The sequence below is a fragment of the Aquila chrysaetos genome, chromosome 4 (genome assembly GCF_900496995.4).
Source record: "Aquila chrysaetos chrysaetos chromosome 4, bAquChr1.4, whole genome shotgun sequence".
Taxonomy (NCBI): Eukaryota; Metazoa; Chordata; class Aves; order Accipitriformes; family Accipitridae; genus Aquila; species Aquila chrysaetos.
The window spans coordinates 50969242-50982197 of NC_044007.1; the positions used below are offsets into that span (position 1 = coordinate 50969242).

General features: G+C 38.7%; 1 protein-coding gene across 12 annotated transcripts in view; it reads left to right on the forward strand.

Annotated features, from left to right (window-relative positions):
• The window catches only part of ZNF521 (zinc finger protein 521), a 239993-nt gene that overhangs the window by 2683 nt on the left and 224354 nt on the right, over positions 1–12956 (forward strand). The window contains exon 1 of one of the 12 annotated variants that reach the window (XM_030011928.2): positions 151–194. The exons of the other annotated variants lie outside the window; for them this stretch is intronic. The gene's annotated coding sequence lies outside the window, so the exon portion shown is untranslated. Of the gene's footprint in view, positions 1–150; positions 195–12956 lie in introns of those variants that run through there. 12 annotated transcript variants of the gene reach the window in all.

Consider the following 12956-nt stretch of genomic DNA (forward strand, 5'->3'; position numbering starts at 1 on the left):
CCGTTGGCCGCCCCCCGAGGAGCCGGGAGCCGTTGGCCTCGGCGGGCGGGCAGGGGCTTCTCCCCGCCTGCGAGCAGGGAAGGAGGCTGAGGGTGGCTGTCACCTCAAATAAACATCTCTCTCTGGATGGGCGCGTTCCTCCTGGGTTGGTCTGTACATTGCAGTGAAGTTGAATAAAGCCTGGGTTGCGTCAGGTCAGAACATCTATAAGTTGTCTACTTTTGGGGGGGACGGGAAGGCGGGGGCAGGGGGAGAAAGGCCTGCGGATCTGAGGGCAACTTGTGCGGCCCGGGGGGCTGGCTGTGCCGGCAGCGCGGAGCCCGGCGAGCCCCCGGCAGGGGATGTGATCCTGAGCTGCTTCGCGGCTGACGGCAGGCCTTGTTTTCTTCTCGGCTGGGCTGGCGTACGCCAGGAGTTAAGTGCCTAGAAACCAGCGCAGTTGCATAGTTAGAAAGCAGGAGCGGGGTCCGCTTTTATGGACTTGTACGGGAGGACCTGGCAAAAAACTGCGCTCCCTTTGCTTGAAACAACTCTTTCCAGGAGTTCCCTTTTCCAAGTCTTCCTGTTGACTTCACTGAGCTTTAGAGAAGGCTTTAATTCTTTCTTCTTTTCTTTTTTTTTTTTAAACTCTCCAGATATTTTAAAAGGGAATAAAGGGTGCCTTGAATTTACTGCTTTACCTGCTTCTGCCGTCTGTATCTAGTTTACCGAAGTTTGTGCGGTTCAGTAGTGCTTTTGTTTGACATCTGGTGAAGAACAAATGAGCTGCTCTTCCCTTACCTCTTAAAAATGATACTACAATGAAAGTTCTGTTGCTTGGGCATGCACTTATATTCCGAGCTTCCCAGGGAGGATTTATTTACCTGTGCATAAGAGTTTTAGAGCCAGTAGGAGAGCGCTCAATTAGCCGTATATGCAAAAAGATGCTGGGAAACTTTGACTGAAGGTTAGTCGTAGACCTGCACGTATATAAGTGCAAAGGAATAAACGTTCAGAATTAACTGGCAAATAGAGAAAACTGTTCTCCTGTTAGGCGTTGGACGTCTTTTACTCGTGGTTATTTGTTAGATGCATTACAGAGAGGAGGTTTGTTTCAAATATCTTCCTGTAAACATCACACTTAATTTAAAACAAAAGATACAGCTTCCATTTTATGTGGAGGTATGGGCTTTGCCTGCCTTATGTACCAGTAGCCAAAGAGTCCCTAAAATGAGAAAACAGCAACATTGGACGATTCAGATGGAGCAGCTTGGGTTTGCTGACAATAAACTACTGACTTAAGAAAACCGCTTAATGATCAGGATAGAGATGATAGAGATTTCTTTACAGTGTCTTATTTACCATTTTTCAACTAAAACCAGGCAGTAAATCAATCAATCATAATCTGTAATTATTGCTGCAGTAATTACCTTTGGGGAGTAGGTTATCATTCTTGGTGGCCTTTGTTCAAATATCTTTTTCATTTTTCCTGTTTTATTTTTCTTGAATCATGTCAATTTTTGAGTGGCTTAATAGTATTCTGAAAGCAGTCCGACTAAGACTTCTGAAAGGGCTAATAACGCGATTCATCTGAGAAGTTGAAAGATGCTTGCACAGACATAGCACTTAAATTCATTGATAAGAGTCTGCCCATCAGTTATTACATCTTCATTTTTAGTGAACAAAAGCTGTAAGTAATGTTGCAAGGAGAATTTAAACTGTACCTCCAATGCAGCGTTTATTTAAATTCCTTATTTCTTAAAGTATTACTGATTTAGTACAGTACAAAATATAGTTCTACAGTTTAAAAATAAACAGTATTTTAAATAGCTTCTCTGAAAAACTATTCTTTGAATGTATGTAAATGAGTTATTTAAACTCATGAACGCTGTTTTACATCTAAATAAAATATGGAGTTACACATTACATTTCCAATTTGTCATGTACGTAGCAACCCTTTCGGGGGGGAAGACATAAGAGATATTTTTGATATGTCTGTCACTTTTGATAACTTAATTTGAAACTTATTGAAACTTATATCTTAGGGGAGTACTGATACAAGGCAGGTAAATACATTAAAACAAAATGACAATTGAGTTTTTTATATTGAATGCATGAGACCAAGGTTCATCTGAAATGGTGGGTGTTAAGAACTTGCTAATGACTGAATTTCTTCTGTTTCTTGAAAATACACTTTTTTGAATTGTCATGCTTTCTGTTTACATTCCTCTTCTATTTCTCCCCATCCCGTGTCCCCCTGTCCCCGTCCCTTCCCCCCCCCCCCCGGGTTTCTTGCCAACTTTGGTCTGACTGTCCCCCAGCTCTTAGTGAGAATTGCATCTCAGGTTTGGACCTGGGAAAGAAAAAAAGGCATGGCTGACATTAGATAAGTCCCTTACAATTTAAGAATAATAAAAACTTCCTTCCAAGGAAAAATAAGATTGTAATTATTTTCTGTGAAAAGCACTGTCTCTTACAAATATACTACAGGGTTGTGGCAAAAAAACCCAAGTGTCAAAAGGAGAGTAAATTATTTAACTTTCTGAAAAACTGTAATTTGATTATCTTATTTTACTTTAGGAAGGAAGAATTAAAGTTCAGCTGCTGGATTCTTATAGGCAAGGGAAGGATCAGTTGCATCACTCATCAGTCCTGACCTATATTTCATTCTCCTGATTAATTTACCCCATTTCCTTGGCTAGTTTCTGGGAAAAAAAAAAAAAAAAAAAAGAAAAAAAAAAAAGAAAAATCTATTAAGTATCATTGACCTGATCAAAATCACCTAATGCATTTGGTGGGGGAGGGGAGGATAGGGGGAGAAAAGCAGGTGGGGAAAGATAAGTCAGAGATACGATACCCGTGTATAAGCCCCAGAAGAGCCACTGTGCAAATGAAGGGTATTGAAGAAGGGCAATTGGTGTGACTCCTTAAACTCCTAACACCTGAGGGCAATGAGATTCCCGAAGTAAAACCACGCCGGAGGCCCCCTGAGATGAGGAAGCAAGCAAGGGAGGGGTGGGGGGAAAAAGAGAGTAGTTAGCTTGTATCTTGTTTAACTTGGCCGTTTGAACGGTAAACCTTTTTTTTGTGACTTGGCATGCTTTGTAGATATCACACTTAGGTTACTGACTGCCTTCCCCCCCCCCCCCCCCCCCCCCCCCCTTCCCTTTCTGGTTTATGGGGTTTTAGTTTTGGGAGGGCTTGAGGTTTTTCTTTTGCCCTTACTACCGGCTTTTGATGAGGAACTTTGTTTAGAAACAAAGTTACAAAAATATAGTCACTTGCAAAGAAAATCCGGTATTCTTTATACCAACTGGAATGAAAATGTAGTCCTATTAAACGTTAAACCCAGGCTTCTCTAAGCTAAAGCCAGGTAATACTAATTATGCTAAAGTCACCCGTGAAAAATCACTGAAACTGTAGGTGTTAGATAAGCCATCACAAGGAAACTAGAACAGCCCCACAGATTTAATACAAGCACTGAACTCTGAAACTGATTTCTTTTTGGAAAAAAAAAATTGTTATTACTCAAAGTACATTTTTACTCCTTGTAATTTTGTATCCCACATTTGGCTGCAGAAATAAAATTACTGAATGTTAGTTCCTAGAAAGATGAGAAGGAAAAATTTATCGGCTGTATTTTACGTATCTATGTTCTGCTTAAAGAAGGCTTGTATCTTGAAATATTTTGGCAAGCCCAGAGCGTCTCTTAAAGTTGTTCCCTCCTTTTGGGGAAACCTAGGTACTCTTTCCATCCTGACTGAATTTACAGCTGCAACTCAATTCATGCAGAGTGTTGGTGGACTGAGTAACTGTACCTGTGTTTTAATGTGACTTGTTTTCTCATCAAAAATTCAAAGTGAAAGGATGTTTCTTGTACGGAGGTGCAGGTGGTGTGGTGTAGTACCAAGGAAGATAGAACAGTAGTGGATTAAAACAAAAATCTTACTTAATAGCAGGAGTAGTTCAGAGAGAATTTGACATTCGGATCCCCTTCAAACAGTAGCCTTTACATTTCTGTGTATCTGTCAGCTATTTGAATGTTTATTCTCAGCCCCAACCCTCCCCGGCTTCTAAATTGCATGGACTAGACTTGAAAGTCATTAGATTGTCTGCTGATTAGACTATAATCAATCCAGCATAAACAAAAACAGCAATTAGTATTGGCATGATTTCTGTGAACTTGACTTAAAGTTTCACTATTACTGGTCCAAAGAACTTTTTCTGAACGGGTCATTTTCAGGAACTGTGTTATTTTGGCATCATCATTTTATAGGGAGGGAACAAAAAATTCGTAAGATTCCATTTGGCCTGAAAAGCAAAACCAGCTGTTTGATGCATGAGTGAATTGCTAGCTTCTATTTGGCCATCCAAAAAAGGGCAAAAATTAAGATATCGAACATAAAAGAGTACATGAAAAAACAAATTACAAAGAGGATTTAAGTTTAGCATCTTTTTATAATGCAGGCTATTTATAGTGTTCTCTTTTTGACTTGGCCAAAGCAAGCCCCAGCTCCTTTATATATTAAAAAAAATCTGTAACAACAAAAACTTCCCTAACCTTTAGTAATATTCATTGACTTTGGCAATGTGTAGTGGTATTGATGGTCTTGTTTAGCTGTAGGATTGCAATAATGCTACCAGTCATTTTTGGGGCCAGCGTGAGTTATATTGACCATCACTGTCTACTTCTTAGGAGCAGGTACTATTAGGAGAGAACATCTAAACAGTCGTATCTAAACAGCTACTGGTTGTACTGCTAGTTTCCATAAAGGTGAAATCTTGTGACAAAGATAATCTTAAGAGACTTAGAAATGCTGTGTGTTTGGTTTGGTTGGATTTTGTTTTCCCGAGTTGCTGTTAACTTGTGTAACAAGGGATGCTGTCAGTATGGAGGCACTTACCTAACATATAGGATAACGTTATCTGCCATGATCTAAGATGTCTTGAAAGGCTTTATGTTGCTCTGTAATTCATTCAGTTGAATTTACAACTGGTTTAATAGTTCTCATTTCTTTTTCCTGAAACACCATTCAGTATTTTGAAACTTGTGTGTTTTGGAAAAAAATCTTGGTTTTGAATAATTGTACATGAGGAAAGGATCTAGAACAACTGTTAAGATTTTATGTAGACTGTACAGATTCAGTGTTTTTTCAGTGTTTTTTCTGTGTTCCTTGAAACTTATCCTTGGAGTTGTTTTTTCTTTAGATTGATTAAAATATAGTATAAATGCTGATACTGTAAGACAGACCTCTTAGCATCTTTTCCCAGCTGTATCTTAGGGTTTCCATTGGTTCCTGTAGCACTACCTGAGCTCAAAATCAGTCCCAGTCAGCTGAGGGTGGGGAAAATGTGCTACTTCACTTAAATCAGAACCGTGGCATATATACATATACATATATATTTTTTTTCTTTTTTCCCCTAAAGGGAAAACATACAGATCTACGAAGAATTGGGCCTGTTTTATTTGGTGCTGTGAAAATGTACATGCCTGTTTTCAAATATATTTCACAGTGTGTTACTACAAAGCATTAAAGTTCTTCAGTTGCTCTCTTTACAAAAGTCAGATAGCACAAGAGAAGCTTTTAAATACTTCTAAATCATAGTGCACCACTTAGCATAGGATTCTGACAAAAGATGGGTGTGCAAAAACCAAAAGAGGTGGTGAGGTTTGTTTTTGTTTTAACTTTAATTTTAGACAACTTGGGTTCTATTTCACCTCAAGTATGAGTAATTATGCTAGTTTAGCAATTATTAGAGATGAAAGAAATTCTGTTAGATATGAGTCTCCTAAACTTCAGTAGCTTTAGTTTTAGCCAGGATAATGATCAAGGAGTAGTTAGCCATTTGCCTAGGGACTACGCTGTAGCAAAAAAGATAGGGCTGATCTTGGGAGTATCCTTATTACAACATGTTATAATTAACATTTTCATTCAGCCCTCCTACCTTCCAAAAAAAATCTGCTTTATGTTATTCTGTACACACATTAGTAAGGCTGCACAAAATTGCCCTCTTCCTATGGATTTTTGAACCAGGGCCATTGTGCTCCGTATTTACAATATTAGTTAACACTGGTCACGCTTTTTTTTCTCACTTCACATTCCTTTAGTTTCAAACACTTTTTTCCCCCTCTGTACTGCATAATTATTGAGAAAAAGACATAGAGGATTTTTTTTTTTCCCCTCCTTTTTCAGGATTTAGTCTAGGTTATCCATGTCCTTCTGTTGTGTGCATGTTTGAGCCTTTTAGATTTTCCTTTAGCTAGAGTGATGCTGTGCATGCTACACTGCAACTTTTCTTTGTACAGTTGAATCTGTATAATGTGTACTCAAAAGGGTTGTAGGGTTGTTACTTACTAATTCTGCACAATTAATGCCCAGTGAAATTTTAGATTTTGGGGGGATGTGTTTTCGTTGTGTTTTTTCCCACTCTTTTATCTTGGGAGCAAGACACTTTTGAGTAAGTGATTCATCTGATACTTTCACTTCTAAATATAGGTGCAATTAGGTGCAATTTTTCTTTTTAAGGTTAGGATTCTTAGTCCTTCAAGATTTCTTAAAGTCATTTATATATCTGTTGGTAAAGTGACTTACCCCCACCCCTTCTTTTTTAATGTGATAGGGGCTTACTATGGTTCTTTAAAAATAAAGTATCAGTAACTAGTTAGCATTCTTAAAAATTTGAAACAGTACTAGTCATTAGTTAATCAGCCTCTTGGCTGAAGCAGAACACCTTTTTGCCCTAAGGACGAATGGACAGGATGTTGATAGTGAGGGTGTAGGTTTTTTCTCTCCTTCCCAAACCCCATTTTTGGGAGAGCTTATTCTCATGCAAGGCAATAACCTGGAACAGGAGTTTTGTCCTTACCAAACAGGAAGTGCAAAATTTCTCTCTTAGTTTCTTATACAGACACTCAGTGTTACACACAAGTGTGGAAAAGCTTAGAGCACTTTTAAGTCTAAATGTCCTGGTTAGCTGCACAATAGATGGCTTTTTTATACAGTCCCTGAAACTTGTTGTGCCCTTACTATTATTAGGTTATGATTTGAAGGGAAAATATATTTAAAACAATGAATTCTGTGATAATTGATTTTTTAGTTTTATTTTTTTGTTGTTCATTTCTTTTGGTAACCTATCAAATTCAACTTCCATTATTGACTCATTAACTTCTGGAAAGGAACTTTAAGAACAAAAATAAAATACCTGCTGTGTTGCTGGACTGGATGATGTGATGTAGTGAGGCAGTGTCCATGGGAAGACTAGGCTATGCTTTGATCAACAAAACTTTCTCTGGCACTGAATTATGATGGCTGGTTTTTTTTTTTTTCCGGACAGAGTCAAGTGAATTTCTAACTTTGATAGTGGCAGTAGGAAGGAGAAGGGGGTGGGGAAGTTAATTATTTTCCACCTCCAAAGAATACAATTGTGAGGAAGGAACTTTCTGATTCACTGGTTCCAGGACAACAGGATGTCGAGATCCATGCCTGATGTAACGTTTTCACTCTGAAGATGGGAGGAGGAACTGGGTTGCTATTGGTCTCTGCATGCAGCCACTGGGAAGGGATTGCGTTACGTGACTTATAAAGAGCTAGAGCATAGGAAAAGATTTGGTTTGTGATTTCTGGTGAATCTGTTGAGCAGAAGACTTGCTCACCAGATACAAATGTAAATCAATGAAGAAAGTTCAGAAAGCTCTAAGGCTAGGTCCAAATAAAAGGCTTGCGTGCTGCATGATGCTAGTACTGCAGTGCTTAGTTTACAGCTGCCTGGTTGCCTAGTGGAATGGTAATCTTGCACCAGGTGCTTGAATTCTTTACATAATTAATAGGTAGGTTAGGGGTTTATGAATGTTGTTGAGTAGGAACTACCTTAAGGAGACAGTCGGAAAAACATGGAAAGAATAGTGTGTCTTAACTCCTCCCTTGTTCTAGATGTGGTGTCTTACTTTGTGCAATAAGGTACCTCATAGCAGTCACTTACCTCATCCAGCTTTTTGGAGATAGGGGACAGGTTGTTCCTTTCCTCCCAAGTTACAAGGAATTGAGGGGTTGTGCTGCTGCTTTTCCTCTCCCCTTCACTGAAGAGGGAAAATAATTTGCTGTGCTAGGATGTGAGAGGTGGGGTTTGTTTTCTGTGCTTTGTCTAAGGGTGTTTCAATCTGTATTTCACAGGGAGTACATCAGTCATTACACAGCAGCATACTGTGCTATGAGTGTGAGTTGCCATTTTATTTTTGTCAATGACATTTCCCTTTTCAAAAGTGTAATTCAGTATTTGTTGGACAAGAGGGTGAGAGACACTCATACACAAGACTCATGGCTCTAATGGCTTGAGTACCAATGGAGAAGGAAGAGACCTGGTCCTGGTCTGCCAAGTACTTACTGCAGTATTACTTCTGATGAATTATTTCAGTGAAACTAGAACTGGAGTCCATGTGTCCCACTTCCCATGTGGGTGCACTAGCCACGAGGACAAGGTATCATGCTAATTCTCCTTCTTTGTAGTTCAGTGAATATTGTAGATGAGGTATGGCAGCTTCAACAGCAATGAATGAGTGCACCTCAAGTGTGAGGGTAAGTGTTCTTTGTTAGGAAGCTCATGACGTGAGTACAAATCCTTCTGATAGAGAAGAAAGTTGAGCTGGTGCCACCCACATCCTGGGTGAGTGATCTAACCAGTGGGTGTGGGCAAGAGGGGGAAAGGAAGAGGTGCTTCAACCCACACATTTTCTGCCAGTATCTTGTAGCAACCAGGAAAGGGTATGGAAACCCTGAAGAACCAGTCCATATGACTGCGTACAAAGCCAGGGCAGGCAGGAGAATATTTAATCTTTGACTAGCCAGCTGTGGTGGGGTTTTGGTTTGATTTCAGCATTGAGCTGCACAGCACTGAGAAAGCCTGGATGGTAAAACCATAGGTACTGCCTGGCCTGAGTGGCATCTGAGCAGAACTTCTGGCAATTTAGATGCAGCATCCCCTCACTAGTTTTTGGGTTTCTAAGCTCCTTTGTGGTTATAGACCAGAGTGCTGTTCTACGTGACAGAAAGTCATCTAGAACAGAGCCGGGAGTCTGAGGGATCAAAAAGAAACTTATAAAACCCTGGTACACAATAGATGGAGATCTCTGGTAAATCAGGGATAATCTCAGTTGAAAGGAGGTGGGGGTTTTGACTCAGTTAAATGTATGTCTTTAGGTAATAGAGCTAAAGCATGCAGCTGTATATTGTTTTGGTGTAGGAATGGTGTCAGACAACCCAAACTCCTCAATTGAAGTGCCTCATTTCAGGCACATAAATAAATGACTTAACTTTCAAAGGCAATGATCATCTACAGTAACCTTTACTGTAGGTCCTCATAACCCTTCCTTATATCACCTGTCTTCAGGCTTGTGTAATGTTGGTTACTTTGAGGTTCTGTGATCCATGCGTCAGTTTGATTCAAATTGCTCTCTCTTGCTGAGTTTAGCCCTTTGTAGACAGTGTTTAATGGATTTCCTGTTTTCTAAGCACAGTTGAAAATACAGGTCTGTAGGAGTACCAGAAATTCTTAGTTACATCCCTCTGAGAGAGTAAGAAAGCTTAGGTGATATACAGCTTCAGTATACTGAGAGGAATCAACTCTGAAAGCATTCATTTTAAGTACTGGGTTTGGTAATTAGGCTTAGAATTTATCTTAGCTTCCTAACTTCTGTCTTTCCTCAAAATGGACTGGATGCCCACAGTCACATTGTCAGGAACAGAGGTGGAGTACGCAGTTTAAGACAGGCAGGACAGCTGAAAGTCCTGACCTTGGTACTAAAAGTTGACTCCCAGAGAGATTCCCACTTGCTTTGCTAATTCTCACCATGGTCCTCAGTTTGACTCGGAGATCCATTATAATCTGTTACATTGCATGATAGAGAGTCTTAGGGATGTCTGGAATTTACTTGAGGTTTATAAAAAGCTTTAAGATTCTTTGGAGAAAAGTACTTTTTAAAATATATCATACCATTATTAGTTTCCTTTAAACAGTAAAAATATGAGTATATGTAGATGTGGCTTAACCTTGTTAAAAGATGCATGATTAGGGAGCCAAAGTTAACATTCTGGGCAGGATTAATTAATCTACTACCTCAGCTATCCAGAAAAAGATATCCCCCCCACCCCTAGCTTTAGGGTTTCTGTAGAATTCTCCCTCTGCTGCAGGAAAGAGCATCTTCTGCCTTTTCTGCACACAATGTTATGTAAAACTGGATGTCTTTAGGCTGTCACATTTGGATACTGTCATCCTGGAGATCAAGCGTTGGAAGAATATCCAAAGGATTTCTTAAGCATAATTGCTTTCCACTTAAGTATATTTATTACTTTTATGTTTATGTGCTGCCTAGGAAAATACTTTATTTTAGCATAAGAATAATATTTTCCAACCACTGCAGTCTAATTGGGAACTCCTATTCAGTCTTTCTACAAGAAGAACATTAGGGGAAGAAAAACCCCAAGCTCAGTGCTGGGATAGACTAAAGAGAGGAGTAAAAAATACGAGTGCTGCGAGGGGCTTTGTCTTCTGGAAAAAGCAAATGCAAGAAGAAAAATGCCTTTTATGACAGGAATCTTTTAAGGAAAATAATAGTTTCCGATATCAAGAGAATAGTGTTACAATGCTGGGGAGGGTTAGAAATAGGAAAAGGGGTGTGTCACAGTAGAAAGGAAAACAAATCAGAAATACAAATATTCATGCATATGGTTAATTGGATTTTTGTACAGTTGTGGCTACATACAGAACTAATTTTCAGTAGCGTTCTGGAATGTAGATATTTGAAATGTTAATATGCAAATGCATTTATTTTTCTGACTCTTCTCACGCTAAAGTCATTGGGTGCATATACGTTTGGGAGTCAAAATGGTAATCAAGTTTCTGGCTAGTAGCTGATAGACATGTTGATACTAGGTGAAGCTGTTCAGGAGACAATACTTTCTTAGCAGTTCTGAACTTTTATGAATGCCAGTTATCTTAAACGCCATTATGAGGCAGCCTGAAATGATTGTTGACTTCCAGGAGTCACCCACTGAATTGCTGCTTACATACGGTGTAGCCAGGTGTGAAATCCTATTCTTGCATGTGTCGGCCGGAAGAGTTTAAAAGGTGAGTCTTAGAGCACCAGTGGTATTTAGGGAGAGAAGAAAGCAGAGGAAGGTGTAGCCCTAGCAGGTGATGCATTGACATGTGATCCTGCATTTAATACTACTCTTTAACTTCTTTAATTTCGGATTTGTGTCTTGACTGAACCCTTATGGAGATATATTTCCACAGCATGTTATTGCAAAGTGTGAAACATCTTCAAAATCCGTAGACTTTAACAGAGTTAGAGGATACTCAGCACCTCCTGTAACTGGCTCTTAAATTTGCCTTCTGCTGTGTGATTAATCTATCTAATCATGCTTAATATCTACCTGTAGATGGTGACGGTATGAATGTCCTCTTGGTTTTTATGTGGCCATGAGGACAATGGAAAAGAAAAGTAGAGAGATACTTCCAGAAATTACAGTCATTTGTAGATACTGAAATAATAGCACACACGTTTTATTTCTGTTCTGTCTGGGTAGCTCAGTAAATTGTGTATTGATTATGCTAATACAGCTAGTGTCTCTATTACTTGTCTGCAGAAATTATTCAAACATGTAGATTGAAGATGCACTTGGCAAAGTTACCATCCTAAGAAAAGGCTTTTGTGCAAAGATGGTTTTAAATTGAATTACTAATCATATGCTAATGGAAATTTATAGATTAAGTATTGAATTATAGGAAATGCAAAGTGCAAGTTAAAAATATATATTCTAAACTTCCTATCCTGACAGTCTTAGTTGCTATATTAGGTTTATTTTCGCATCTCTCAAGGAATATGTTTTAGGAAGGGATAAATCAATAGCAATCTATTTTTATAGTTTATTTTGGGATATGTGGCTTCTCCTGCTTTGTTTAACAAGCTGAAGGGAGGCTCAGGCATTTGGGCCAGTTCTCTTTTTTTTCTTTTTTTTTTAATTTATTAACCCACCTAGACTAGAAGAAAATAGACTTTTTTCAATTATCTTTTGCTTTTATTTTATTATGGTTTGTAATAGCTCAGAAGCCATAAATCTTAGCCAGAGTTCTCCAGAAGGCTTCCCTTTCAGTGAAAATGTCCTTTATCACATTTCTAATTTTATCCATTTCTTTTCCATACAAGGTTTTTCCCAGGCATCAACCAGAATTGACTTGGGCTCTTCCATAGGGTGCTAAATCTACAGATTAACTTTTCAGTGGAAAAGAGGAATCCTGGTTAGTCAGTAGAATATGAATGAGATTTTGCGAGCTAGAAGATGTGTATATTTTGTATTAACTTTATAAAATAATCTCCCTCCTTTGTAGGCTAACCATGTGTTCCATGAAGAGACTCTAAGCAAAAGGGGTGAAATCCTCATTGATCAGCAGGTGTTGCTGTAGAGCAGTTGGGAGATTAATTCCATTTTTAGGATCTCTATATCAAAATTCCTGCAGGTTTTCGTCATTGGCTGTCCTTGATGCTACCACTTGATTTGTTGGGTTTTTTGGTCTTTTTTTTTTCTTTTCTTTAAAAAGGAATAGTTGGTCTTAATGTTGACATTCAGCAGCCTAAGCATGAGAGGTGCTCTGAACTGAAACCAGGGTTTGCCTTGGACACTGGCTGTACCAAAGCTGAAATGTCCTAACCTTTCACATAGATACTGCTTCAGTTTAGAGATACTTTTTTTGCAGTAAAATGTTAAAAACTGGTATCTGTCCAACCCACAAGCTCTTATAATGGGAGATAGAATTGACATACTGGAATTCTGGTTTCCTTTATTGAGATTTTTTTTTTTCTTTTAAATTGCTCTCAAGAAGTGTGGTGTCACAGTTGTTGTGGTGATCTGGTCTTTTTTCAAAATTTTATTATTTGGAGTTCCTGTTTGTTTTGTTTTTTAGAAGTTGCACTGAGAAAATAG